General features: G+C 37.5%; 1 protein-coding gene across 1 annotated transcript in view; it reads right to left on the bottom strand.

Moving 5' to 3' along the window:
• Window positions 1–27,663, bottom strand: part of ROBO2 (roundabout guidance receptor 2) — a 1,684,719-nt gene that overhangs the window by 1,441,600 nt on the left and 215,456 nt on the right. The gene's annotated exons all lie outside the window — the stretch shown is intronic.

Genomic DNA, 27,663 nt, shown 5'->3' with positions numbered 1-27,663 from the left:
TGTGGTTCACAGATGACAGTTTTCTGGAAACTGAAGAGGCAGCGGTCTCATCATGGGGGCGCTATCTCCGATATCCCATCTAAACCTAATTATCTCCAAAGGCACCACATTCAAATACCATTATATTGGGATTAGGCTTCAAAATATGTATCTGGGGACACACAAATATTCAAGTTCAGAGAACAAGAATGGAGTCTCATCTCAATCTTAGTTGCTCTAAGCTTCCACTCTTATAAAACAAAATCTAGGTCTTTAGCTTTTATAAAGATAACTGGTTGTAAATTATTAGATAAAGTGAAGTTAGGGACGCCTGGGTGGCGCAGTTGGTTGGACGACTGCCTTCGGCTCAGGGCGTGATCCTGGAGTCCCGGGATCGAGTCCCACATCAGGCTCCCAGCTCCATGGGGAGTCTGCTTCGCTCTCTGACCTTCTCCTCGCTCATGCTCTCTCTCACTGTCTCTCTCTCTCTCAAATAAATAAATAAAAAATCTTTAAAAAAAAAAAAAAGTGAAGTTAACTATGTAGGCAAGGAGGAACAGTGAAAACATCTCACATTCTCCTCCAAAAATATGGTAATTGTCTTCAAGTACCAATTACTTAAAAGCCCTCGAGCTCTCTGCATAAAGAATTTTTTTATTCCTTCTTTTAATCTAGCAGTCTCAAACTTCACAGCGCATAAGAATTACTCTATAGAATTTTACACATAAAACAACATGGATCATACTATATCTGACTCTATAATCTAACTGTATAATAGAATGCCCCATGATACTGACTCGGGAAGATATCCTTGTTGCAAAAAGAATCCTAGAGACTCCAACCAAGAGCAGTTTACTTGTTGCAAGTCTTTTTTACCAAACCTCCAACTTCCAGAGAGAAAGACAAAGAATGAAAGGCTACATGTTTGTCTGTCTGTCTGTCTGTGTCTTTCTCTCTCCACATATATATATACAACCCAATATATAAATGTTCCCATCACTCATTTGCCAGCAAATCCTCAAACGCTTCAATCCATCCTCTCCATTTAAAGGCATTATCAATAGTTGTTCGGTCTATTTGATCACTTATCAAATAGTTTCAAAAAAGACTGAGTGGAAATAATTAAAAATGCAACTATGTCAGTTTATAAAGGTTTTAGGTATTAGAGCCATAAATATTTGGACTTTGGTCTTTTGAAGTATCTTTCACCTCTCTTTGGAGACTGTGGGTCTGAGATTTGATAAGAACACGAGCCGAAAGTCAGAAAGAGGAATTCAGGGGGCCTGGGCTAAGGCAAGAATAGAAAGGATGGAGAAAAAGAGCATTAGGGGCACTTGGGTGGCTCAGTGGGTTAAGCCTCTGCCTTTGGCTCAGGTCATGATCCCAAGGTCTCTGCTCAGCGGGGAGCTTGCTTCCCCCTCTCTCTCTGCCTGCCTCTCTGACTATCTGTGATCTCTCTCTGTCAAATAAATAAATAAAATCTTTAAAAAAAAGGAAAAGAAAAGAAAAAAAAAAGAATGTTAAGGAGGCAGAACAGACCAACTGGAGAGCTTTGAAAGATGATTGCGGGATCAGTGAGGTAAAATAGCTGACTCCCAGGCTCCAGGCTCATGTGATTCTTTGGACAATTCTAGCATGATCTGACACTGTGTGGGTGTGTTGCTTAACAACAGAAACAACTATCTTAAATACAAAGCAAAGTTCTCACTGTTATCTTTTTGGTTCCCGTGGTCCTGAGATAATTAATATATTTTAGTTAGGAGAGCTTCTTTTAGAGATCATAAATACACAAAAAATAAAAATTAAGGGTGCTTTCTGATTTGGGGGAATGAGAATGAATGCTATGTCAGAGGTGGTAGTTGTGAGGCTAATCCAGGCCTCAGGTTCTGAAAAGAGAAGAGGCAAACATTCCAGTATGCAGTGACATGACTTTCCTCTCAGGGGATCTGAGAAGTGGTAGTTATATATATGGGAGTAAAAATAAGGTTTTCTTCACCAAAAGATCATAGCCAATATGATAAAGAAAAAAGATTCAAAAATTAGGAAGCACCTAATAGTAGCTTCCAGTAGGAAGCTACTGGAAATTGTATTGTTCCCACAAAAGGCAGATATCAAAATGAGACTGAAGGAAGAAAAATGTCTATATGACCCCAGAACACACCAATCACATTAGGTAAAGATTCCACAAATATTCGAAATTATGTGTCTCTTTAAAACCTAGTATAGAGTGTATTTCATTTGAAAATAGAACTGTAATAATTTCTTGATTATATAGCTACAGATTCCACACATGTGAGTTACTATACTCTAATAAATACTTTCATTTTTCAGTTAATCGACTTGTTGGCCCACAATACTCTATTTAACCCAGTTCTGACCCACAAATCTCTTAGCTGCCCTAGAAAAGGTCTCTATAGGCAACGGACAGTATCGCCTCAGAAGTTTGAACTAAAAAAGTAGAAGGTTCATTTAAGTCAGCAAAGTGTTACTAACAACTTCTATTTTAAAAGTTAGATTGGACATAGGACCTTATTCATAAATTCATAAGATGTTAAGGAAAATCTACATGTGGGTGGGGTCAGATACCGAGGCTAACAAAAATGGTCATTCCTTGGGCTTGGAAAATACCAATCCACTCTGCTCACAAATAAGAATTTTATATTTGAAAAAAAAAAAAGAAAAAAAGAGAAAAAATTTATATATGCACAAAAGCACACACAAACAGGCACACTTTAATTACAGATTTCTTCTTAATTCATTAATTCTGTAGTTATGGAGCACTGCCTAAGGCCTGACATGCGATAAGATCTTTGCATTGACAGGCACATCTATCTGTCCCTTTCACCTTTCTACCTTGCATTTAGCACAGATGTAGAGTCAACTTATTTTTATATGCTTCAGTTATCTGATGTCAGAAACTGATTTATACTTACAAATTCCCATTCTGGATTCCAACTCAGAATGGGCCTGTGTAATGAGTCTATAACATATCTACAAAAACATATCAACAAATATATTACTCTTGTTAAATTTTGTACTGTATGGCTACTTTTGCTGTTCGATAAATAACTGTACTATGTAGCCTAGACAAATAACCTTTGAGATGCTTTTTTTTTTTTTTTCTGTTACCTTAAGCACCTGAAGAAATCTTTCCCTTACTTTCTTATTTCCTCTTATTTTCAGTGTATGGTTCTCTTACAAAAACATGGCTGCTATCTTAAAGCCTCATCTCATTCTATATATATTTAATACAACACTTATGATGTTCTGATTCAGAGAAAGTAATCCTAAAAGACATTTAAACTAGCAGGGGGAAATGGTAAGGCAGACCAAAAAAAAAAAAAAAGTACTGTCAAAAATGATAGATCTGAAATTTAGAACTTAGAAAGAAATAGGCTGGGAGAAGCAAAAAAAAATGGTATCGTTTAGCCTCCTAGTAAAATCAATATGTCTTCTGGATTGGGGGGAAAAAAAGGTAACCAAATTGTTTGACAGTAAAAGGTGGAAAAGAAAATTGTCTGCAGTGAAAGTGGTTAGCAAAGCACTCCAAGTAGTTGTACAATTAGATTTTCTTGGCAATAAATTCAAGTTCTAGTTATATCTACTCACATACATCTTTGTTTAATGTTTTGGAAGCATTCAGATATTCCTTACATTAAGTGTATATTGAATATTTTAAAACTTTATCTTGGTAAGATAAAGTAGACCTAACAGAAAGATACATATGACTTAACAACTCAGTTCAAGACCTGAAAAATTGTAGCCACAGCTCACTTCAAGATAGACTTTGCCACTCATCCTAGAACCTGCTTCCATGGGCCACCATCCCTTTCACAGGCCTTCTCTCCCTCCTCAAGTGATCACTGTCTGACTTTAATTGTAATCCCTAAATGTACTTATGTGAACAGTATAATTTTATTTTGCTCATTTTAAAATCTTGTTATATCATTCAAATTGGGTTTTGTTTGTTTGTTTGTTTTATCAATAGTTTCCTTCCAGGATAGTTTTCTTTTCCAGGGGTATTTTCTATAGTCTGGATTCTGCTAGTTGCAATCACACAGTGCACTCCAGTTTGTTCTTCTGTTCTCTGTGTATCTTTCAAATTAGAAGCTGGAGCAGACTCAGGTTCTCTCTTATTAGACTCTATAGGTAGTGCTACGTTCTGGCATCAGGAGACCCATAATGTCTGGTTGTCTACCCTTTTATGATGTTAAAAACCATCAGTCACTTACACCCGTTAATTTTATTAGACTCTATTAATTTATTAGACTCTATTAATTTGTTGGGGTTGCAAAAATGGTGATATTCTAATTTTGACATTTATTTTGAAGTGTTACTTGTGATATTTTTATAGAGATACTTCTCAGGTAGTATTTAGTTAACAGTACAGCTCATGTAGGAAAGGCAGAATAAGTATTCTCCTTTATTTCCCAGCTTTTTCAGACATTTATAATATGGCATTTTTCAACCATTCAGTTTAAATTTCTTTCTCAGTTTTCAACCAAGCATGATTTTATTCAAGCTATCAATCATGATACTGAAATAACTACAAAATGTATTTGTCCAAGTAGTATATTGCATAAAATCAACCAAAAAGTCAACAGTTGCTGAAAAGAAAATCATTTTGTGTCATTACCCCCAAAATACATATTTATCTGCCTAGAAAAAATAAATGTTTATTTGTATTAAAATGGAAGAGAGGAGGTAGTTAAATGTCCTAATGTTTTTAGAATTCTCCAAGACTAGTTGCATTCTTGCAGCCTAATTCACTTACTTATCCTCGGTGACCTACTAACAGGCTGATTCTCTTCTGATATATAATAAAAAGCATGGAGAGTATCTTGAAAAAAGGAAAATCAAATATACTCAAATCCCAGCTCCTCCACTATTCTTTAGTAATAATCTAACCTAGAAATGGTTCAGCTGGCAAAATAATTTCTCAACAGCTATCTTGTCACTGACAATGAAAATCTTCTCTTACACTTCTGTTTATTTTTCCATCTTTATATCAATTTGAAATCCTTTCCATGTTATATTAGTTAGGGCTATTGTGCTCTTTGAACTTTTCTATATAATCTTTCCAAGTAGTCTGATCATCCTGAAAATTACTGAAATTTTTACTGACTCATTCCACTAATGTCTGTATGGTTACACAAATATATTAGTTTTAGCCTGGTGATTTCAAATAATAAACCTTTAATTCATCATAGCTTTTTCCAGAGATGAAGAATCAAAACAATAAAAGAAAAGGCAAACCAAACTTTTATCAAGTTCTTTCTCTGGGGAAGTTGCTGCTGGTTTGGGCAGGATCACAAAGGCCATGCTCTGATTTCGAAATGCCTGTTCAAATCTCTCCAACCTACCTCTTAAAACACTTCATCTTTTCTGCTTTCCACTTACAACACAATATTAGCATTTTTTCCCCTGCTGGCCAGGGAAATCTCTTCCTACCTATCATGCTGTCCCACTCAGTTCTGGCTGCTTTGTAATGGCTCAGCTATGTGTTCCGTTCACCTAGGAGTGTGTATCAGGTGTCTGGCAAGAGGAAGGAATGTGTTAACCAAAATCTTACTGAAGTGTGGCACATACTCAAAGTGTTATCCAAATACTCCTAGGCTCCTGCGCAAGCACCAGCTTCCTCTGCAATGGGCTTGCAGCTCCCTGATCAGGTTCTTGCCACTGGGGTGTAAATAAAAGTGATGTGAACCATTTTCAGGGCTGGTGCTTAAAATCATCCTACACTACACAAAGCCCATGCTCTTTGATCCCTTTGAGGAGACTTTGGCAGCCTGGGTTTCAAACAACGTAGCTAAAAATGGAAGTGGAGTCCCTGGAGAGGAAAGACCTGATCTCCACTTGATAACACGTGAGAGGAAAATAAACATATTTTGTGTTAAGCCATGGGGACTGTACAATTTGTCTTTTGCAACACCTAGCATCACTCATTCCCACTAAAACAAACAAATGGTATAATACGTGCCATTTGTATTTTTAGAAAAAATTACAGAAGATATTTTGCTTTAGGGTACTGCCCTTGGTTATGTTTTTATCGTATCTTCAAAAGAAAAACAAAACAAGACAAAAAACAGTCATCTTTCCTCATTCGTGTTTGGCTGTCCACGTATTTGATTTCAAATGAAATTGAAGCCAAATATAAATCATTTCTCTGGTATAAAAGAGCCAGTTTATAAAGGCAGACAGACATGGGTTTATATTTCAGCTCTGCATTTTTCCAACTGTGTAGTTGTGGGCAAGTTATTTAACCTCTCTGGGATATAGCTTCTTTCCTCTACATTGGAAATAAAATATTTTTTCCTGAATGCTATGAAACCTACCAAGAGCATAATTATGTAATTTCCTTCCCTGACCTGTACTTCTTTAACCAGATTTTCATGAATCCAGAAACAACCCATTCACTATTCATATTATCTACTCATAGTTAACTGACAACATATTCTAATAACTGAGGTTGGATTATCATATTATAATTATTACTGCTCAACAGAGAATCTGGTATATTACATTAATAGCAGCTATTTTATCTCTCAGATTTAGAATAAAGCAGATCTAGATGTAAATACTAGTGTTGTTCAATTATATTGGGAATTAGCATCAATTTGTGAGTCTCAGTGATCTCAAATGAAAAATGGGGATAATAAAAAGTAATATGTACCTCAAAAATTATACTGAGTAAGTAAAAAATGTGATTAGAACCATCTGGCAACTTCCTGGGACACAAGAGAGGTTAGTTCTCCTGAAATTGTACAGATATTTATGAATTTCAAAAATCTTCAGAAATCTTTCTTATTTATCACCATTAGGCAATTCAATTGATAAACTAATTCATTACAATAAAACCACAGAACACCCTAATTAAATATCTTACACTATTTCCATGCACAGCATTAACACAGATACATACATTAGAAGGACAATCCCCAAATCCCTATCTAAAATTGAAAATGAATTCCCCTGAAAGATTTAATAGTTCATATCAAATATTCCATTTAACATTCCATTCTATATACTCCATCAATCTTTTGATTGACTGACTTTGAAGCTCTATTAATGCTTCCTACAGTCAAAGTTTTAATGGAGTTTAATGGAACTCATCCAAATCTATAATAGCATATTCCCCCTAAATTAACTTATAACCCACAAGTTAATGAAATGAATGCAGCTACCATTTACCCAGAGGGAGTCAAAATGCAGGACTCATCACCAGGGAAATAGCCTAGTGACTTAGCTCCCTTCAGTTCAGACTTGGAACACCTTAACCCTGAAGGTGCATTAAAAATGCTACTAAAGCCCCATGCATCCTTTAACAAGAGCATTGGGCATAGAAGAAAGGTATTTTAAACCTCAAAAGAAAATGTACTAATTGCACAAACTGAACCAAACTTTCAAGACCATGGTAATGTCTTATGTTTATTTTATTTTTGGTGTAGTGCTTTACACCTAGTGAGACACCTGATAAAGTTTATTGAATAAATCAATAGACGTGCGCTACTTTAAATAAACTGCAATTAAATAAAGTTACTAAAGTCAGAATTCACAATCACTTTGCATTATACTACATAATCCTCCCTGAATAAAATGTCCCAGAAATGGCTGGTTTTCCCAGAAAAGGCTTTGTCCTCTCTCTTGAGTTCAGAAGTAATCAAGTGTTTGGAAAATGGGTCATTTGAGGAAAGGCTACAGAGCCGAATTTATTTACAACGGAGAACAGAAGGCTGACAAAGTGTATGGTGTAGGTGCTGGAGGCTGGGGGATTTACAATTTTCAGCTATATAAAGCAATAGCATATGGGAGGTGTTAAGCAGCTGTTCTATTTCTACTCAGGAAATAGTTATGCTTAGGAGCCCTAGCCGGCAGAAATAGTACCAATGGATCAAAGTTACAGCCAGGCAAATATTAGCTCATCATATAAAAAGAGCATTTTTAAAATTAGAGCTGTTGGAAATTGAAATAGGCTGCCTTAGGAGGTTGCATGCCCTGGTGGCTCTGGTGCCTCCCTGAGCAGCCAGCCTTGGCATATCTCTATTATAACGTCATCCCATTTTTGTGTGAAAAGGAAAGACAAAACAAGAGAGAGAGAGATTAAGATTTCCGCATGAGCATCACCAGGAGACAAGCATAATCCCCACTAGGGATGGAGGAGTTTTGTTTATGAAGATTTCTTAATGGGGCATTTTAGTTATAAAAGCAAGGGCTTCACTAACTATTCTGATATGGCAAATAACTTTCTAATAATGTTGTAGGGATTATGCAGCTTTTCTCTGACTACCGCAGAGAGGAAAGGGAGAAGAAAAATGGAGAAGAAGGAAGATACAGAAAAGGGGAAGACTGACCCAGCAACATGGTGAAATTCAGGAACTTTACAGGAATATGGCCTTGAATTTTTAGGAATAATAGCTATATGACTTTCAAGTTAAAGTAGTTTCCTATTCTATGTTATTTTAAATTATATTATTCATTCATTCAACAAATATTTACAGGATACCTACCGTGAGGCAGGAAGTCTCCTATGGAATGGAAACTCAGTGAAAACAAGACATATTCATAGACTTCCTTTCTAATTATGAAAACATATCCCAAGCGAGTAAACTGATTAAGATATAATAAGATGACGAGTAGGGAAAAAGCACCATGAAGAAAAAATCAAAACTGGTGAAAGCCTACAGTGTGACCTCAGGAGAAAGTAGTATTTTAATATCTGGTTGGGAAAATTTTTCTTGATGAGGTAATATTTGAGCAGCTACTTGAGAAAAGGAGGAATTGTCCATGTGGAGACCTAGAGGATGTGTGTTTCAGATGGATGTAACAGCTAGTGCAAGGGCCCAAAGTGGGAATGCCCTCTATGTGCTCAGAATCAAAGTGAGCAAGGAGAAGAGAGAGAGGACCTAAAGTCATAGAGGCAGTCTTTCTGGGTTTAAGCAGGCAGTGATAATATTCTGATCTACATTTTAAACATCCTGAGAAGAACAGGTAAGCGGGATTAGACTAGGAGGGCATTTATGGAGGTTGAAATTGTTTACCATATCCAGGTTCTATTTTTTTATAATTTTTTAATAAACATATAATGTATTTTTATCCCCAGGCATACAGGTTTGTGAATCACCAGGTTTACACACTTCACAGCACTCACCATAGCACATACCCTCCCCAATGTCCATAACCCCAATCCCCTCTCCCTCCCCCCTACCCCTAGCAACCCTCAGTTTGTTCCACGAGATTAAGAATCACTTATGGTTTGTCTCCCTCCCGATCCTATCTTGCTTCATAAACAAATTTTTTTATACACTAGATATATGATGAGAGAAAATGAAGAAAGAAGAAATTTAATTTACAAGAAATTGAATGAATTTTGATGGCCCATAAAGAGTGGGAAAAACAGGTTTGAGGGGGCAGAGAATCAAGAGTTCCGTTTTGGATGTGTTAAAACTGGAGCTCAAGGCTGAGAGACAAATATGGATGCCATCAGCATATAAATGGTATATACAACATGAAAGTAGGTGACTCAGTGAGATAATTCAGAGTGAGTATAAAGAAGTGAGAAGAAAGCCAAGTACTGAACCTTAGAGGAACACAGCTTGAAGCAATCACAAGCTAGGAGGAGGATACAGTGAAGGAATCGGGAAAGCCATGGGTATGGGAGGAAATGAGAGAATGATGCATCTCAAAATTCAAGTGAAAGATATATTTCCTAGAAGAGAGGAATCAACTCTTTACTCTCTTATTAAAATAAGGCAGTGAGTTTGAGTAAAACAAGGCTGAGAATAAAATACTGGGAGATGTCAATATGAAGGTTCTTAGTGATGAGAAAGGAAGGCTTTAGAAGATTGATGGGGATAAAAGTCTGACTGGGCTAGGCTAAAGAATGGAACTGGAGGGCACCTGGGTGGCTCAGTTGGTTGGGCGACTGCCTTTGGCTCAGGTCATGATCCCAGAGTCCTGGGATCGAGTCCCACATCAGGCTCCCAGCTCCGCGGGAAGTCTGCTTCTCCCTCTGACCTCTCCTCTCATGCTCTCTCACTCTGTCTCTCTCTCAAATAGAAAAAAAAAAAAAATGGAACTGGAAAAGTGAACAAGATAGTATTTTAGATTCTTTTGGGAAATTTTCTATAAAAGGGAACAGAGAAATAGACAAGTATAATGGAAGGGAAAGATTGCTTTTGTTGTTGTTGTTTGTTTATGTGGAGAGATATTACATCATGCTGACAGACTAAAGAACTTATCCTGTACAAAAAGAAGTATGATTTAAAGGAGAACTGAAGTAATTAAAGGGGCAAAACTCTTCCAGCAGATGGTACAGGATGAGACAGAGTCTCCATGTGGAAGAGGTATCCCTCAGAAGGAAAAGGGGAAGAACATCCATAGAAAGGCAGGTAGCTCTAGTTTGTGTTTGTTTGCTTATTTTAGAGGCAGGAGTCCATTTTCTCTGAATTAATTCTATTTTTGTGTTGAAGTAAAAAGCAAGATTATGAAATGTGAGCAGAACTGGAGGTTGTTGGATGCTTCATAAGATAGAAGATGTGAAACAGTTTTTTCTGAAAGTTTTTTCCTAATTACCTGGACAAAAGACATATTTGTACTTTGTAAACACTCAGAAGAAACAAAATAAGCATATGTATATATAGAGAGAGACAGATATAAAACTCTTTGCTCATTAAAATAAAGAGTTTAACATGTTCATTATATTCACTTATGTTTACACCATGATGCCTCTATGCATCCTGCAATGTTTTTTAAAGATTTTATCTATTTATGTGAGAGAGGGAGAGAGAGAGAGAGAGAGAGAGAATCAGTGAGCATGAGTGGGGGGAGGGGCAGGAGAGGAGGAAGAAGACTCCCCACTGAAAAGGGAGACTGACCCAGGCCTCTAACCCAGCACCCCGAGATCATGACCCAAGCTGAAGGCAGATGCTTAACCAGCTGAGCCACCCAGATGCCCCTGTATCTTGCAACTATTATTTTTTATTTTTATTTATATTTTATTTTTTATTTTTTTAATTGACAGACAGAGATCACAAGTAGGCAGAGAGGCAGGCAGAGAGAGAGGAGGAAGCAGGCTCCCTGCTGAGCAGAGAGCCCGATGCGGGGCTCGATCCCAGGACCCTGAGATCATGACCTGAGCCAAAAGCAGAGGCTTTAGCCCACTGAGCCACCCAGGCACCCCTATCTTGCAACTTTTACATTTCAGTGTGCATTAAAAATTCATGATGCAAAAGTTGTTTCTTTGAGTTGTTTCAGTTAACTATAATTATTACTTTTTTTACTCAAATTTTCTATCTTTATGTTGGGCAAAAGGTGTCAATAATAAGGACAGAATTCTCACATTGTACCAAGATTCCACTCCCACCAGAGAAGGAGCAAGATGGTGGAGGTGTAGGAGACCTAAATTTTGTCTGGTCCCAGGAATTCAGCTAGATAGTTATGAAACCATTCTCAACACCTACAAACTCAACAAGAGATTGAAAAAAAGAATACCAGCAACTCTATAAACAGAAAAGCAACTACTTTCTGGAAAGCAGGACATGTAGAGAAGTGAATCCGAGGTGATAGCTGGGATGATAGACCATGGGGGGAGGGAGCCCCCATCAGGCCACTACCGGCAAAGTCAGACAGCAGCAGAGCACAAAAATCAGAACTTTTAGAAGTCTGCTCCACGGAGGAATGTAGCTCCAGTGGCTAAGCAGGGGGTGGAGCCCTCACTGGGACAGTGTGGTCTCAGGACCTTCAGGTCACAGAAAGACTGGGGGTGCCTGAGTGTGGCAGAGCTCCCAAGTATCAGAGCAGGGAAGCCAGCTGCAAAGATGGAGCCCAGTAGTTGTCTCTCAGCTTGGGGTTGCCATAAACCATGATCTGCAGCACAGTCGGGCCATTAGGGCCATTACTCTTTGAGCAGGTTCCCAACAAGCACCAGATCTGGGGAGACTCCCTTCCTCCCCCAGGGAGAAGCAGCACAAGAGCACACCACAGGAATCTGCTGGGTTTGGAGACTCAAAACAAGGTCATGTGCCATTGACAGAAACACTGGGTCACAGGCCAAGTGAGCATGAAATGTGGCCAGAGACCAAGGAGACAGGAGTGATTGACTGCTTTCCTCTGAGGGCACACTGAGGGGGCCCTGAGTTCTTGGCTTCTCCAGGGCCAGAGACTGGAAAGTGAGCATTTTCATTCTTGTCTTCCAAAGCTGTATGAAAAGGTTTCAGGGAACAAAAGCTACCAAGAGCAAACCCAAGCAGATTACTTAGCCTGGCCCCTGGGAAGAGCGGAACAATTCCACCTCAGGCAAAGAAATTTAAAAATCACTACAACAGGCCCTGCCCCAGAAGACCCATAAGAACATCCAGCCAAGACCAAGTTTACTGATCAATGAGAACTACAAAACTCCAGCATTAGGGGAATATAACACATAGGATTCATGGCTTTTTTAACCCCATGGTTCTTTAGTCTCTCAAAGTTAATTTTTTAAATTTTCTTTTTTTTCTTCTCCTATTTTCTTTTAATTTTTCTTCTTTCCTTTTTCAGCCAACATCTTAACTTATTAATTTCTTTTTTAAAGTCTTTTTTAACTTTCATTTTTACAGTCATGCTCTATTCCTTCATTGTATTTAACCTGATTTTTTGTTTTTCATGTTTTTCTTTCTTTAAAATTTTGGGATAGGGCATCTGGGTGGCTCAGTGGGTTAAGCCTCTGCCTTCGGCTCAGGTCATGATCTCAGGGTCCTGGGATCGAGTCCTGCATCAGGCTCTCTGTTCAACATGGAGCCTGCTTCCCTCTCTCTCTGCCTACTTGTGATCTCTCTCTCTGTCAAATAAACAAATAAAATCTTAAAGAAAAAAAAAGATTTAAAATTTCAGCATACAGTTTCTTCTAACAGACCAAAATATACCTAAATCTAGTGTATGGCTTTGGTCTAGTCTCCTCCCTGGTCACATTCTCTCCTTTTCTTTTTTTCTTTCTTTTCTCAATAAACTTTGTATCAATTCCTTTTTTAAAAATCTTTTTTAATTTTCATATTTAGAGTCTTATTTCATCCCTTCATTGTATTTACACTTATTTGTGTGTGTGTGTGTGTATGTATGTACAGAAATATATAAAAATATACATAGATATATACATACACACATACATATATGAAAGAACAAGAAACAGTACCAACTGCCAGTACCTAATCAATATGGAGATTAGTTTGATGTTGGAGCTAGAGTTCAAAATGATGATTCTAAAGATACCAGCTGGGATTGAAAAAAGCATTGCAGAAACCAAAGTATCCCTTTCTGGAGAAATAAAAGAACTAAAATCTAACAAAGTTGAAATAAAAAAGGCTATTAATGAGGTGCAATAAAAAAAGGAGGCTCCAACTGCAGTATAAACAAGGCAGAAGAGAGAATTAGTTATATAGAAGACCAAATGATGGAGAATAAAGAAGCTGAGAACATGAAAGATAAAGAACTACTGGATCATGAAGGGAGAATTTGAAAGATAAGTGATACCATAAGACCAACGAATATTAAAATAACTATGATCCCAGAAGAAGAAAGAGATGGGGGCAGAACTTGTACTGAAGCAAATTATAACAGAGGACTTCCCTAATTTGGGGACAGAAACAGGCATAAAAATCTAGAAGGCACAGAAAACCCCCCATAAAATCAATAAAAATAGGTCAACACCCCTTCATCTAATACTAAAACTTACAAGTCTCAGAGACAAAGAGAAAATCCTGAGAGCAGTTCAGGACAATAGGTCTCTAACCTACAATGGTAGAAACATTAGATTAGCAGAAGACCTATCCACAGAGACCTAGAAGGTCAGAAGAGACTGGCATGATATATTCAGAGCACTAAACAAGAAAAATGTGCAGCCAAGAATACCATATCCACCTAGACTGTCATTGAAAACAGAAGGAGAGACAAATAGCTAAACTATTTGTTTAAACAAAAACTAAAAGAATTTGCAAACACCAAATCAGCCCTACTAGAAATACTGAAAAGGGTCCTCTAAGCAAAGAGAGAGCCTAAAAGTAATAGAGTGGAAAGGAACAGAGACAATATACAGTAACAGTCACCTTACAGGCAATACAATGGCACTAAATTCATATCTTTCAATAGTTACCTTGAATGTAAATGGGTTAAATACCCCAATCAAAACATACAGGGTATCAGATTGGATAAAAAACAAAAAAAAAAACCACCAAAATCAAGATCCATTGATATCCTGCCTCCAAGAGACTCATTTTAGACCCAAAGACACCTCCAGATTTAAAGTGATGGAGTGGAAAATCACTTGCCATGCTAATAGACATCAAAAGAAAGCTGGGGTAGCAATCCTTATATCAGAGGAATGGAACATTCTCCAGAATAGATCCAATGGGTATCAAAAGATTTGAATATATTATAATTATAAATATATATTTATAATTATAATATTTTCAAATTTCCCTGTATATTTTCAGAGAACAGTGCTCTGAAACTAGAACTCAATCACAAGAGGAAAGTTGGAGAGAACTCAAATATATGGAAACTAAATAGCATCCTACTAAAGAATGAATGGGTCAACCAGGAAATTAAAGAAGAATTTTTAAAAATCATGGAAGCAAATAAAAATGAAAACACAGCTATTCAAAATCTTTGGAACACAGCAAAGGTAGTCCTGAGAGGAAAGTATATAGCAATACAAATCTTTCTCAAGAAACAAGAAAGGTCTCAAACATACAACCTAATCCTATAACTAAAGAAGTTGGAGAAAGAAAAGCAAAGAAACCCTAAACCCAGCAGGAGAAGAGAAATAAAAAAGTCCAGAAATCAATGAAATAGAAACCAAAAGAACAGTAGAACAGATCAGTGAAATTAGGAGCTGGTTCTTTGAAAAATTAATAAGATCAATAAACCCCTGGCCAGACTTATCAAAAAGAAAAGATAAAGGACTCAAATTAATAAAATCATGAATGAAAGAGGAGAGCTCACAACCAACACCAAAGAAATACAAACAATTATAAGAACATATTATGAACAACTATATGCCAGCAAATCTGACAATCTGGAAGAAATGGATACATTCCTAGAGGCCTATAAACTACCAAAACTGAACCAGGAAGAAACAGAAAACCTGCACAGACCCCTAACCACTAAGGAGATTGAAGCAGTCATCAAAAAAATGTCCCAAAAAACAAGAGCCCAGGGCCAGATGGCTTCCCAAGTGAATTCTACCAAACATTTAAAGAAGAATTAATGGGGCACCTGGGTGGCTCAGTAGGTTAAGCTTCTGTCTTTGGCTTGGGTCATGGTCTTGGGGTCCTGGGATCGAGCCCTGCATCAGGCTCTCTGCTCAGCAGGGAGCTTGCTTCCCCCTCTCCCTCTGCCTGCCTCTCTGCCTACTTGTGAGCTCTTTCTTTCTGTAAAATAAATAAATAAAATATTTTTTAAAAATTTTAAAAAAGAAGAAATATTGATTCTCCTGAAACTGTTCCAAAAAACAGAAATGGGAAGGAAAACTGCCAAACTCATTTTATGAGGCCAGCATTACCTTGATTCCAAAACCAGATAAAGACCCCATCAAAAAGGAGAAGTACAGACCAATATCCCTGATGAACACGGATGTAAAAATTTTCACCAAAATACCAGCCAATAGAATCTAACAGTACATTACAAGGATTATTCACCATGACCAAGTGGGATTTATTCCTGGGCTGCAAGTTTGGTTCAACATCCACAAATCAATCAATGTGATATAATACATTAATAATAGAAAGAACCATATGATACTCTCAATAGATGCAGATAAAGCATTTGATGGAGTATAGCATCCTTTCTTGATCAAAATCCTTCACAGTGTAGGGGTAGAGGGTACACACCTCAATATCATAAAAGCCATCTATGAAAACTCCACAGCAAATACATTTTTCAATGGGGAAAAATTGAGAGCTTTCCCCCTGTAGTCAGAACATGTCAGGGATGTCCACTATCACCTCTGCTATTCAACCTAGTACTAGAAGTCCTATCCTCAGCAATCAGACAGCAAAAAGAAATAAAAGGCATCCAAATCAGCAAAGAAGTCAAACTCTCACTCTTTGCAGATGATATAAAACTTTATGTGGAAAACCCAAAAGACTCCACACCAAAACTGCTAGAACTCATACAAAAATTTAGTAAAGTGTCAGGATATAAAATCAACTGCACAGAAATAAGTTGCATTTCTATATACAACAACAAGACAGAAGAAAGAGAAATAAAGGAGTTGATCCCATTTACAACTACACCCAAAACCATAAGATACCTGGGAATAAACCTAACCAAAGAGGCAAAGAATCTGTACTCCGAAAACTATAGAATACTCATGAAAGAAATTGAGGAAGACACAAAGAAATGGAAAAATGTTCCATGCTCATGGATTAGAAGAACAAATATTGTGAAAATGTCTATGCTACATAGAACAATCTACACATTTAATAAAATCTTATCAATATACCATCAACTTTTTCAAAGAAATGGAACAAATAATCTTAAAATTTGTATGGACACGGAAAAGACCCCTAATAGAGGAATGTCGTAAAAGAAAACCACACCTGGTGGCATCACAATTGCAGACTTCAAGCTCTATTACAAAACTGTAATCATCAGGACAGTAAGGTACTACCACAAAAATAGACACATAGATCAATGGAACAGAATAGAGAGCCCAGAAATGGGCCCTCAATTCTATGGTCAATTAATCTTCAACAAAGCAGAAAAGAATGTCCAATGGAAAAAAGACAGTCTCGTCAACAAATGCTGTTGGGAAAACTGGAGAAATCATAGGGGACAAAAGGGAGCCACATGCAAAAGAATGAAACTCGACCATTTCCTTATACCATACACAAAAATAGACTCAAAACGGATGAAAGACCTCAATGTGAGATAGGAATCCATCAAAATCCTTGAGGAGAACATTGGCAGCCACCTCTTTGGCCTCAGCTGCAGCAACTTCTTCATAAAAATATTGCCAAAGGCAAAGGAAGCAAGGGCAAAAATGAACTACTGGGACTTCATCAAGATCAAAAGCTTTTGCACAGCAAAGGAAACAGTCAACAAAACTAAAAGACAACCAACAGAATGGGAGAAGATATTTGCAAATGACATGTCAGACAAAGGGCTAGTATCCAAAACCTATAAAGAACTAAGCAAACTCAACACCCAAAGAACAATTAATCCAATCAAGCAATGGGCTTGATTGTTTGCCAAAATGTCTGTTCATGTCGGCAAACAAGACATCCAGATGGCCAAAAGACACATGAAAAAGTGCTCAACATCACTCAGCATCAGGGAAATACAAACCAAAACCTCAATGAGATACCACCTCACATCAATTAGAATGGCTAAAATGAGGAAGTCAGGAAATGACAGATGTTGGCAAGGTTCTAGAGAAAGGGGAATCCTCCTACACTGCAGGTGGGAATGTAAGCTGGAGTAGCCACTGTGGAAAACGGTACAGAGGTTCCTCAAAAAGTTGAAAATAGAGCTACGCTGTGACACAGCAATTGCATTATTGGGTATTTATCCCAAAGATACAAACGTAGTGATCTGAAGGGACATGTGCACCCCGATGTTTATAGCAGCAATGGCCACAATAGCCAAATTATGGAAAGGGCTTAGATGTCCATCAACAAATGAACAGTTAAAGAAGATGTGTGTGTGTGTGTGTGTGTGTGTGTGTGTGTGTGTGGGTATATTATGCAGCCATGAAAAATGCAATCTTACCATTTGCAACAATGTGGATGAAACTGGAGGGTATTGCGCTAAGCAAAATAAGTCAATCAGAGAAAGACAATCATCATATGATCTCACTGATATGTGGAATTTAAGAAAGAATGCAGAGGATCATAGAAAAAAAGGGGACAAAATGAAAGCAAGACAAAACCAGAGAGGGAGACAAATCAGAGACTCTTAATCTCAGGAAACAAACTGAGGGTTTGCTGGAGCAGAGTGGGGTGGGTGGATGGGGTGGCTGGCTGATGGACAATGGGGAGGTTATGTGCTATGGTGAGTGCTGTGAATTGTGTAAGACTGATGAATTCCAGACCGGTACCCCTGAAATAAATAAATAATACATTACATGTTAACCAATAACCAAAAAAAAAAAAAAGAAAGAAAGAAAGAAAAGAAAGATTCTGTTCTCACCATATACACACCTGATGTCATCCCTTCCTCTCAAATGGGAATGCAGACTATGAATATGATGGGATATTACTCTCCCTAGGTTACTTTGTAAAGGCAAAGGTAAAAGAGATCTTGAAGAAGTATTTAAATATCTAATAAATTGAGTTTAAACTAATCCAAAGAGGATTATCTATGCAGGACTGTTCTAATCAGGTAAATTCTATAACAGAGGTCAGAAATAATTGAAGCAGCAGAGACACTCTAGATTAAGGAACTGGCAAGGAAAAAAGAACTCATTTAGAGCAAGAACGTAGAGGACCTTGAGAAAAGAGTGGAGACACAGGGGATTTTGCTGATGATGGAATCTGATTTTCAGAATGCAAATCTGAGGGGAAAAAAGATGTGAAATAGTTACCATGAAGGGGGAAAATGTGAACCTGCAAATGGAACATAAGATAAGATTTCAGGTTTGTGATCATGAATTTTTAAAATGAAAGCAATCAGATTTATTAATTGCATTAGTTTTTTTTTTGTTGTTGTTGTTGTTGTTTTTTACTGTTAAGTTACAGTTATGGAAAAGTGAGTTTGGGTAGATCCAGAGTTGGAGTGTAGGCGCACATAAGATAAGGAGAAAAAGGCAAGCAAGAGGAACTGTAAGAGACTGATCAAAAGGATAGAAATCTAATCTGTGTACATTATAAACCAGGATTAAAGCTGATGGACCAAGAGAAATAAATAGTGGGATCAATGGAATTAAAGTTCCAATTCATTGAAATAATTTTTCCAGTAGGACTCCTTGAGTGAGAGTGTAATAACGCAGACATCCATGCTATCTCCAGCCCTGAGGTAAGAACGGGGAAAAGGGCAACGGTTTCCACCAGGAAGGCTGCAGGGTTGACACTGACATCAGGAATTCAAGCCAGCACTGGGATAAGAAACAGATTATAGAAGACACAGGGAATCCTATAGCAGGCTCTATTAATTGTCCTACAGCTTTCCCTTATAATCTGCTCTCTCATAATATATTAACATTGTAACTAGCAGATCCATTATTTTGTTCAGGGGCCAGTGGTTCTCAACTGGGGAGATTGGGATGTGATTTTGACTCTCACTCCGTGGGTACATTTGGCAATGTTCAGAGACATGTTTAGATGTCGCAAGCTTGGAAGAGGGAACAGGTAAGTGAATTTGCTACTTGCTGTTTTCTAGGCAGAGGCCAAGAATGCTGCTAAGCGATCAGAAAGTGCACAGGGGGCACGAGGTGGCTCAGTGGGTTAAGCCTCTGTCTTCAGCCCAGGTCATGGTCTCAGGGTCCTGGGATTGAGCCCCATATCAGGCTCTCTGCTCAGCAGGGAGCCTGCTCTGTCCTCTCTCTCTGCCTGCTTCTCTGCCTACTTGTGATCTTCCATCTGTCAAATAAGTAAATAAAATAAAATTTTATATAAGTAAATAAAATTTAAAAAAGAAAGAAAGAAAGTGCACAGGAAAATGTCCACAATTATCCAACCCCAAATGAGAAACCCTACTTTGAACTTCACCTGACAATCCTGATCAATCCAATGTTATTTAAAGCTATAGGTAACCATGTTATGATCCAAATTCTCTTCCTTCAAAAATTTTTTATGTTGAAACTCTAATTCCAAATGAAACTGTATTTGGAAATAGGGCCATAAGAGAGGTAATTAACATTAAATGAGGTCATGAGGTTTGGGGCCCTGACCCAGTTCTCTGTGTGTGCATACAGAGGAAAGACCACGTGAGGATACAGTGGCAAGAAGACAGCCATCTGCAAGCCAGGAACCAGTCGTGATGGCACCTTGATTTGGCCTTCTGAGATCCAGACTGTGAGAAAATAAACTTCTGTTGTTTAAACCACTCAGCCTGTGATATTTTGTTATAGCATTCCTAGCAAACTAATCTACCATATAAAACAGTCTGGCTTAGGAGATTCAAGGAGAAGAGTGCTAAAGAGATTTCTGGGAAAGCACTTGCTTTTTCCAGAAAAGGCGACAAATGTGTCTGGAGCTTCCTTTTGCTTACCCCCTTTTCCTATGGTGCTGTAGACAGTATGCATCCCAGATAAGCAAATATTGTCCAATTTCAGAAAATTCGGAGACATCCACTCCAACTCAGCCGCCTATTGAGCTCTTTTTAATGTAAGAAAATTAAATAAATAACAAATAAAAACAACAAATCGCCTTTGAGTTACAAAATTAGCCAAAATAATTCCTAATACATATCTGTTGTTGTTGTTGTTGTTCCTTTACTTGGGGCGGGGGTGGGGGGGTGGGGGGGTGGGGAAGCCAACAGTTTCCTGTTGACGTGTAATCTGGTATTATCCAAGTATTTTCCTACATATCTTCAAATAGAAATAAGTAATATCCAGCTCTAAAAATGGCAGCAGATAGAGAAAAGAGTCAAGATGCTGGCGAAAAAGAAATACGTATTTTCTGTTTCCAGAGGAAAAAAGATGTTTTCTGTATTTCTGCCTTAGAGAAAGCACAAAAGCTATTAAGCTGACTTATAGTTTGATTTCTGTCTACAACAGGATTAGAGTGAGAAGTTGAGCTTCTTCTCTTACTGATTTTAACTCTTAGTTTCTTTCTTTTTTGCTTTTTTTTAAAAGATTTTATTTATTTGTGGGGCGCCTGGGTGGCCCAGTGGGTTAGAGCCTCTGCTTTCGGCTCAGGTCGTCATCCCAGGGTCCTGGGATCGAGCCCTGCGTTTGGCTCTGCTCAGCGGAAAGCCTGCTTCCCTCCCCGCCCCCAACCTGCCTCTCTGCCTACTTTTGATCTCCGTCTGTCAAATAAATTAATAAAATCTTAAAAAAAAAAAAAAAGATTTTATTTACTTGTGAGAGAAAGACAGAGTCTGAGATCGGGGAGGGGCAGAGGGAGAAAGACAACTAGACTGAGTATAGAGCCTGTTTTAGGGGGAACCCGCTAACCTGATATCATGACCTGAGCCAAAGTCAGATACTTAACTGACTGAGCCACCCAAGAAATCTTTAACTCCTAGTTTCTAATTTCATATTTGTAACCACAAATTATTGATAGCAAAGTCTGAATTCTTCTTTATATGTAAATGTTATAAAATTTATAAAGTACTTCTGACATGTGCTTATCTCATTATGAATGGCATGTATGAAGAAATGTTTCTATCTGACCCTCTACTTGTGAACATTTTTAAAAATTTTTATTCTCTGCTAATAAAACTCCAAATCTATTCTTCATTCCTTTTGGTATTTTTCAATACAGATCAAGCTTGCTAAATAAGCTTAAACTTCAGTTTTGCTATTTGGAGCATTCTCTATCAAATGAATATATAGCCTAATTATATTTTTCTACTCCATAATAAAATAAATGATGAAAAGTTAATATTCAAGCTATATATTTTTTTCATTAGCCATATTTACCAATGGTAAGGGCAGGATACCAAAAAGAAATACATAATATAAGCCTGATGACTCACAGACCTGTACCCCCTGGGCAAATAATACATTATATGTTAATAAAAATAATTAATAAAAAAAGAAATACATAATAATGTCTAACACATGAGAGACTCAAACATAATTTGTGCTTTTTAGTAACAAAGCAAACCCAACAATTGAGAATTAAGAAAATCAAATGTTTTCCTAAATTGTTAGAAACTCACCCATAATATTTTTATTTTTACCTTGGGGCACATGGGTGGCTCAGTCAGTTGAGTATCCAACTATTGGCTTCTGCTCAGATGATAATCTCAGGGTCATGAGATCGAACCCCACGTGGGCTCTGCACCAATTCTTTTAAGACTCTCTCTCTCTGCCCCTCCCCTCCAAACAAATAAATAAATTTTTTAAAAATATATATTTTTTATTTTACCTTAAAGAACTGCCAAATCTTTGATAAAGAGAAATCCGCCCAAAATTAGATATCAATTCCCAGAAAGCCTAAATCATACTTGGGAACACACGTACTCTGGAAAACATCTATGTGTCCTTCATGGAAATGGCCAGAAGCAGCCACCACTAATTGTAATCCTATCTTCCATCAACAACTTTACAGCACTTTAAATACATGCACCAAACCAAATCTCAGTATCAAAAAGGGATGATTACAAATTCAATTCTCATATAAAGATACATTGTAAGATTCTATAAGTACTTAAAATAGCACCAGAACTCAGCCCGGTAGGAATTACAATCATAGTTAACATCTGAATATTTATAGTAGCTTCATGTTCCATGAGTCTATTCCATTTATCAGCTTGTTTGAACCTCTATCAGTTTTATGAACCTGGTATTTTATGAGCCCATTTTATCCAGAGCTGGGATTTAAAACTGGGGTGGGAGGCGGGGTGGGGGGTCCTGTTCCAGACTCTGTCTCTTAATAACCACCTTCATTGCATCTTGCACAACACTTCATAGTTATATGACAGCTATTATAGCTAAAATGATTAAAGATTTCCTGAGCATACAATAGCAAGACAAAAACTAAAATCAAAACAGCCTGCAATTCAGTGCTATTGCCTTTCATTTAGAGAAATTCCTTGATGTACAAATGTACTATGTACAATGCAACTTGACTCTAATCCATTACGAGCAGTAAAAATTAAACAGCATTGTTTGACATCTAAGAATCCATGAAATCTAATGACAGTATGAGATAATCCATGCGTCTATTAAGAAGTCTTAAGTAAGCACTGTTTTCTTTTTTGATAAATTTCCATGAATTAGAGACTTCTTAAGTCTTTAATTGTACAAAAAGTAAAGAAAAAAAGTGTCCGCAGGGGGCACCTGGGTGGCTCAGTGGGTTAAGCCACTGCCTTCGGCTCAGGTCATGATCTCGGGGTCCTGGGATCGAGTCCCGCATCGGGCTCTCTGCTCAGCAGGGAGCCTGCTTCCCTCCCTCTCTCTCTGCCTGCCTCTCAGTCTACTTGTGATTTCTCTCTGTCAAATAAATAAATAAAATCTTTAAAAAAAAAAAAAAGTGTCCGCAGGTTTGAACATTGGCCACACCCAGGAAGGGCTTTATTTTCTAGAATGTGCTTCTCCTTGGCAGTTCCTCAGCCTCCTGCTTCTGGTCTTAACTTTTCCCGCTTTTCCTCCTTCTTCCATCATTTGCCTGGGTCCAAACGTGGTGTGTTTATAGAACATGTATCAGCAAAGATTTGCTCACTCATTTGCACCCCTATAAATCTATAATCCTGTTTCCACTGACTTCCTTGACAGATCAAAGCATCCATGAAATTCTTCCATATATAAATAATATGTTTTATTTCATTTTCATACTAACAAATATTGAGAAAGAGAAAGAACTTTTAAAAACTGCATTGCAGATTATTGTCAAGATTATGACAGAGAATGCAATGATAGGAAAGTGAGAGGATAGGAAATGAGAAGGAAAAACAAGAAGAGGTGAGGTAGTTTTTGGTTTTTTAAAGATTTTATTTATTTATTTGATGGACAGAGATCACAAGCAGGCAGAAAGGCAGGCAGAGAGAGAGGAGAAAGAAGGCTCCCTGCTGAGCAGAGAGCCCAATGCTGGGCTTGATCCCAGGACCCCGGGATCGTGATCTAAGCTGAAGGCAGAGGCTTTAACCCACTGAGCCACCCAGGGGCACTGAGGTGAGATAGTTTTTAAAAATGTTTTGCAAAAAGGGTTACAAATGGCCACAGGGTACATTTATGTATTTTCTTTGAGGGGTGGGGATGTTACCAACCATTTTTATCTAATCACATTTAGTAGTCTTGGACTTCACTATGGAAGATAAAATAAATATTACTATTCACTTTCAAAAAATGAGGAAATAGGGCACAAAGATAATGATGAAAAGCCAGAAGTCTTAAAGCTAAAACACACTATAAGTAAGACTTAAATGCTAGTCTCAAACTCCAAAGTCTGCTCTTTCCCCCAGAATCACGCTGTACCTAGATGCTTCAGCTTTAGGCTTAACAACAAATGGGTAAAATCTTGATAAAAAGACTTCTTTTTATTTTCCCCTGTAACTTCCTTGAGTTACTATTCACAGGTTCCAAGATGCAAAAATGCAAAGGTTAGTATGTGGAAGTTAAATATGGATAAGTGGATTTTTAAAAAAGATTTTATTTATTTATTTGACAGACAGAGATCACAAGTAGGCAGAGAGGCAGGCAGAGAGAGAGGGGGAAGCAGGCTCCCTGCAGAGCAGAGAGCCCAATGCGGGGCTCGATCCCAAGACCCCAGGACCATGACCTGAGCTGAAGGCAGAGGCTTAACCCACTGAGCCACCCAGGCGCCCGGATAAGTGATATTTTTGAATGAACAGAGGACTGAAACTTGGGGAATGTCTACCTGGTAAACATCAACAACTCAGGGATGCCTAATTAGCTTGAAAAATTGAGTTTATTAGAATATAACTTTTACTTCACATAGGAAATAGAGACTTCTACTCAGAGGAATAAACAGAGTAAGAATTTCTTGAGTTCTATTTCTAATGAATTATATTTAGGTAAGTGGGTAAAAAAATCTATATCTATCTATCTATCTATAGTTGTATTCATACACAAAATTTTCTGGTTTCATAGACTACAATGTCTCTTCTATATAAACATCAATTTTATTTTGCTATCAAAAAATACAGCTAATCACAAACATTGAGGCAAAATAATGAATAGTCAGTTCACTGGGGTCATGACAAATTACTAATCGGACTGGTCTCCTTCATAGTTATCACCTGATCTGGATAACATCTCAGAGGCTGTTAAGTTTAACACCATGGTGTCTGATGAGAACACCTGGGTTCAGAGCCCACAGGTTATATATTCTGATACAGCTGTTTTCTCTTATGCCTGTATTTCTAAATTAATAATTCACATAAACTTATAAACATTTATAAGAACGTAAAAATTGCTATTTCTAGCATGTGGAATAGGGAAAAAAAAAAAAAAAGATTCCAAGGTTAGAAAGTTCTTTTGCTTATTACATAGGGAAAATCATTTTTTCACCTGCTGTCCAAATAAAAACCTTATGATTTCAAAGCCAGTTTTTCTCTTCCTTACAAGTTACCAAATCAAAGCACCTCAAATCATCTACCACAGGAATTGTAGGACTGCTTTGATTTTAAAAATAAAGAGAGGGATTTTGGAACAAAATTGTGCTGTGGAAAATGAAAATAAATTTTTTTTATTTTTAAGCCACAGCTGTATGACAAGGTCATTTTCACCAAGTTAAAGAGGCACTAAAAATTACTTTTGAAAGCCAGCTGTAACTGTAGATAATGCTCATCTCAACAAGGAAGCTGATGGGCAGTATGGGATCCTGATGAAAGCCAGGGAACTTTTCCCTATAAAAATGTACATACATTCAACATTTTGTGTCTAATTTCCAGAGAGTCCTGGGGCCCAAAGGAAGCCCATCCAATTCCACAGGTTAAAAACCCTGAAAATGAAAACACGACTGCTCTTCAGTTTGGAGTGGCTGAACTGTGAAGTAAATTAACTGCAAGTATGGCAATAAATACGACCACCCAAGGAATTATTCATTTTCTTTCCCATAATCTGAAGATCTCCAACAATGCATATGAATGTTAAAAATGCAACTGTGTCTAAATCCTTTAATTAATTCATGTAGGGATGCATCAACCAGTCTGAGTAAAATGGCTTTACCTTAGTTTCCTTACATATCTGGTTGAAATAGGCCCAAGAGCTTAGTGATAAGTACAAATCTATTTTTTGTACTTTTCCAGAGACAAATTCTTTCACTATCTGATAAATCCTTCCCTTTTGCTGTAATATATTCATAAATGAAGGTTCATAAAATTCATAAATAGCTAAAGTACTTCAGATATTGAGGTCTATCATTTTCCTGTTAAGAACTCTAACACATTCCTCCCTCTACTTTCTATTCATAGACATCTAGAAAGGTCTTTTTAAGTCTCTAATAGTTGTGTGTGTGTTAGTTAATAATTGCCTCTACTTCCCCACTGCCGAATGATTCTAACTCCATGCATTCCAGTTCCATTTTCCTAGAGAATATGTTTTCTCAAAGGATGCCTGTGACATCTTGATCCCTAAATCCATACATCCATTCAGTCTCCATTTGGTTCAGCTTCGGAACCATATACCTTTAAGAATCTGGGCTTAAAGTCACAGGAAACAAGATTTTCCTCTTAACTCTTTCCCTTATCAGCCTCAGATAATGCAGGTTCTTTTGGAAACCTAACTGAAACAATGCACATAGAAAGGGATAAAAATGTGAGATGATAAATCATTTCTTTCAAGTGTCTTGAGTTTTTTGACACCAGATAATTTTAATCGCTTTGTTTCTCCAACCATTTTTTGTCTCCTGTTTTTCCTCTCTTCCTTAAATGTTCAGATTCTTAGAGTTGTTCTTGTAGTTCCCTTTTCATTCTATGTTTTACATCATTCCTTCCTGATTATCTCACCTCTTTGCATGGATTTAATATATGCCTTTATATATTAAATAGTGACCTCTAAGCCTGTATCACTGGCATTGAATTAATACTCTCTAATTCAGCTCTTGCATTTCTTCCTACAGATTTATCCACAGATGTCCCACAATGGCCTCAGCTCAGCATATTAAAAACAGAATGTACCTCTTTCCCAGCAAGTCTGCTCTTCCCTTATTTAGTTAATGGCATCAGGATGGTCCTCCTTAACTCAATTGAGCATCTGATCTCTACCATGCTCTCATCTCCACACTCAATTAGTTGTCAAATTCTGTGGGTCCTCCCCTCCCAATCCTTCCTGGGTGTTCCCCCTGGGACATTCAATGGACACCTAATTATTCTCATTGCCTGGGGTGTCTTCTGCCATACCCAATTCCCCTTCCACTTTAACCACACTAATCCTCTTGAGCCACAGTTAACAATGTGATTCCTAGAGAAGATTTCATTTCATTTATTAATTCAGCCAGTATTTATTGAGTGCCTATTATGTGTCTTATGCATTAAGAACGACCATCCAATAGAACTGGGCATTTTATAACCTCTTTTCTGAACAATTTGCCTAATCCATTTGTTATTCCACTTGTATCTTTAGTAGCTGATCCATTCAGCTACTAAATGGTTGACCCCCTTCCAGTTTCCATATGCTTTATGCAATGCTTAAAACTTTTGACCTTCTTAGTCATTCATTTAACCGATGTGTATCAGTGCCTTCTATGGAAGAGGCATCTACAGGGGCTGAGGATACAAAAGTTGGCAAAATTTATCACAGCCCTCCCCTCAGAGTAAAATGTTGAATTCAGATTCTCAGGGACTTTAATTCACATTCAATTCTTTTATTTATTTGCTGAACATCCTTCATGAAGAACCTCAATTGGACAATGCTACTCTCCTCCTACTCCCACGCAAACCAACCTTGAGATGTTTCATTTAGCCACAGGTGGTCTCTCCACTGGGACTCAGATACTGCTTAGCTCTGCAAATCTAGTTACAACCTCTTGCTTATTCCATAGAGCCTAAATACTTTGCCTTAACTTCTAAAATTAGACATAATCAGATATGTTAACTAGCTTTTCAAATTATTATTATTTTTAAGACTTTATTATTTATTTG

This window comes from Neovison vison, chromosome 6 (genome assembly GCF_020171115.1).
Source record: "Neovison vison isolate M4711 chromosome 6, ASM_NN_V1, whole genome shotgun sequence".
Classification (NCBI taxonomy): domain Eukaryota; kingdom Metazoa; phylum Chordata; class Mammalia; order Carnivora; family Mustelidae; genus Neogale; species Neogale vison.
The sequence above is the reverse complement of the archived record's forward strand: the minus strand, read 5'-3'. Positions and strand labels throughout refer to the sequence as shown.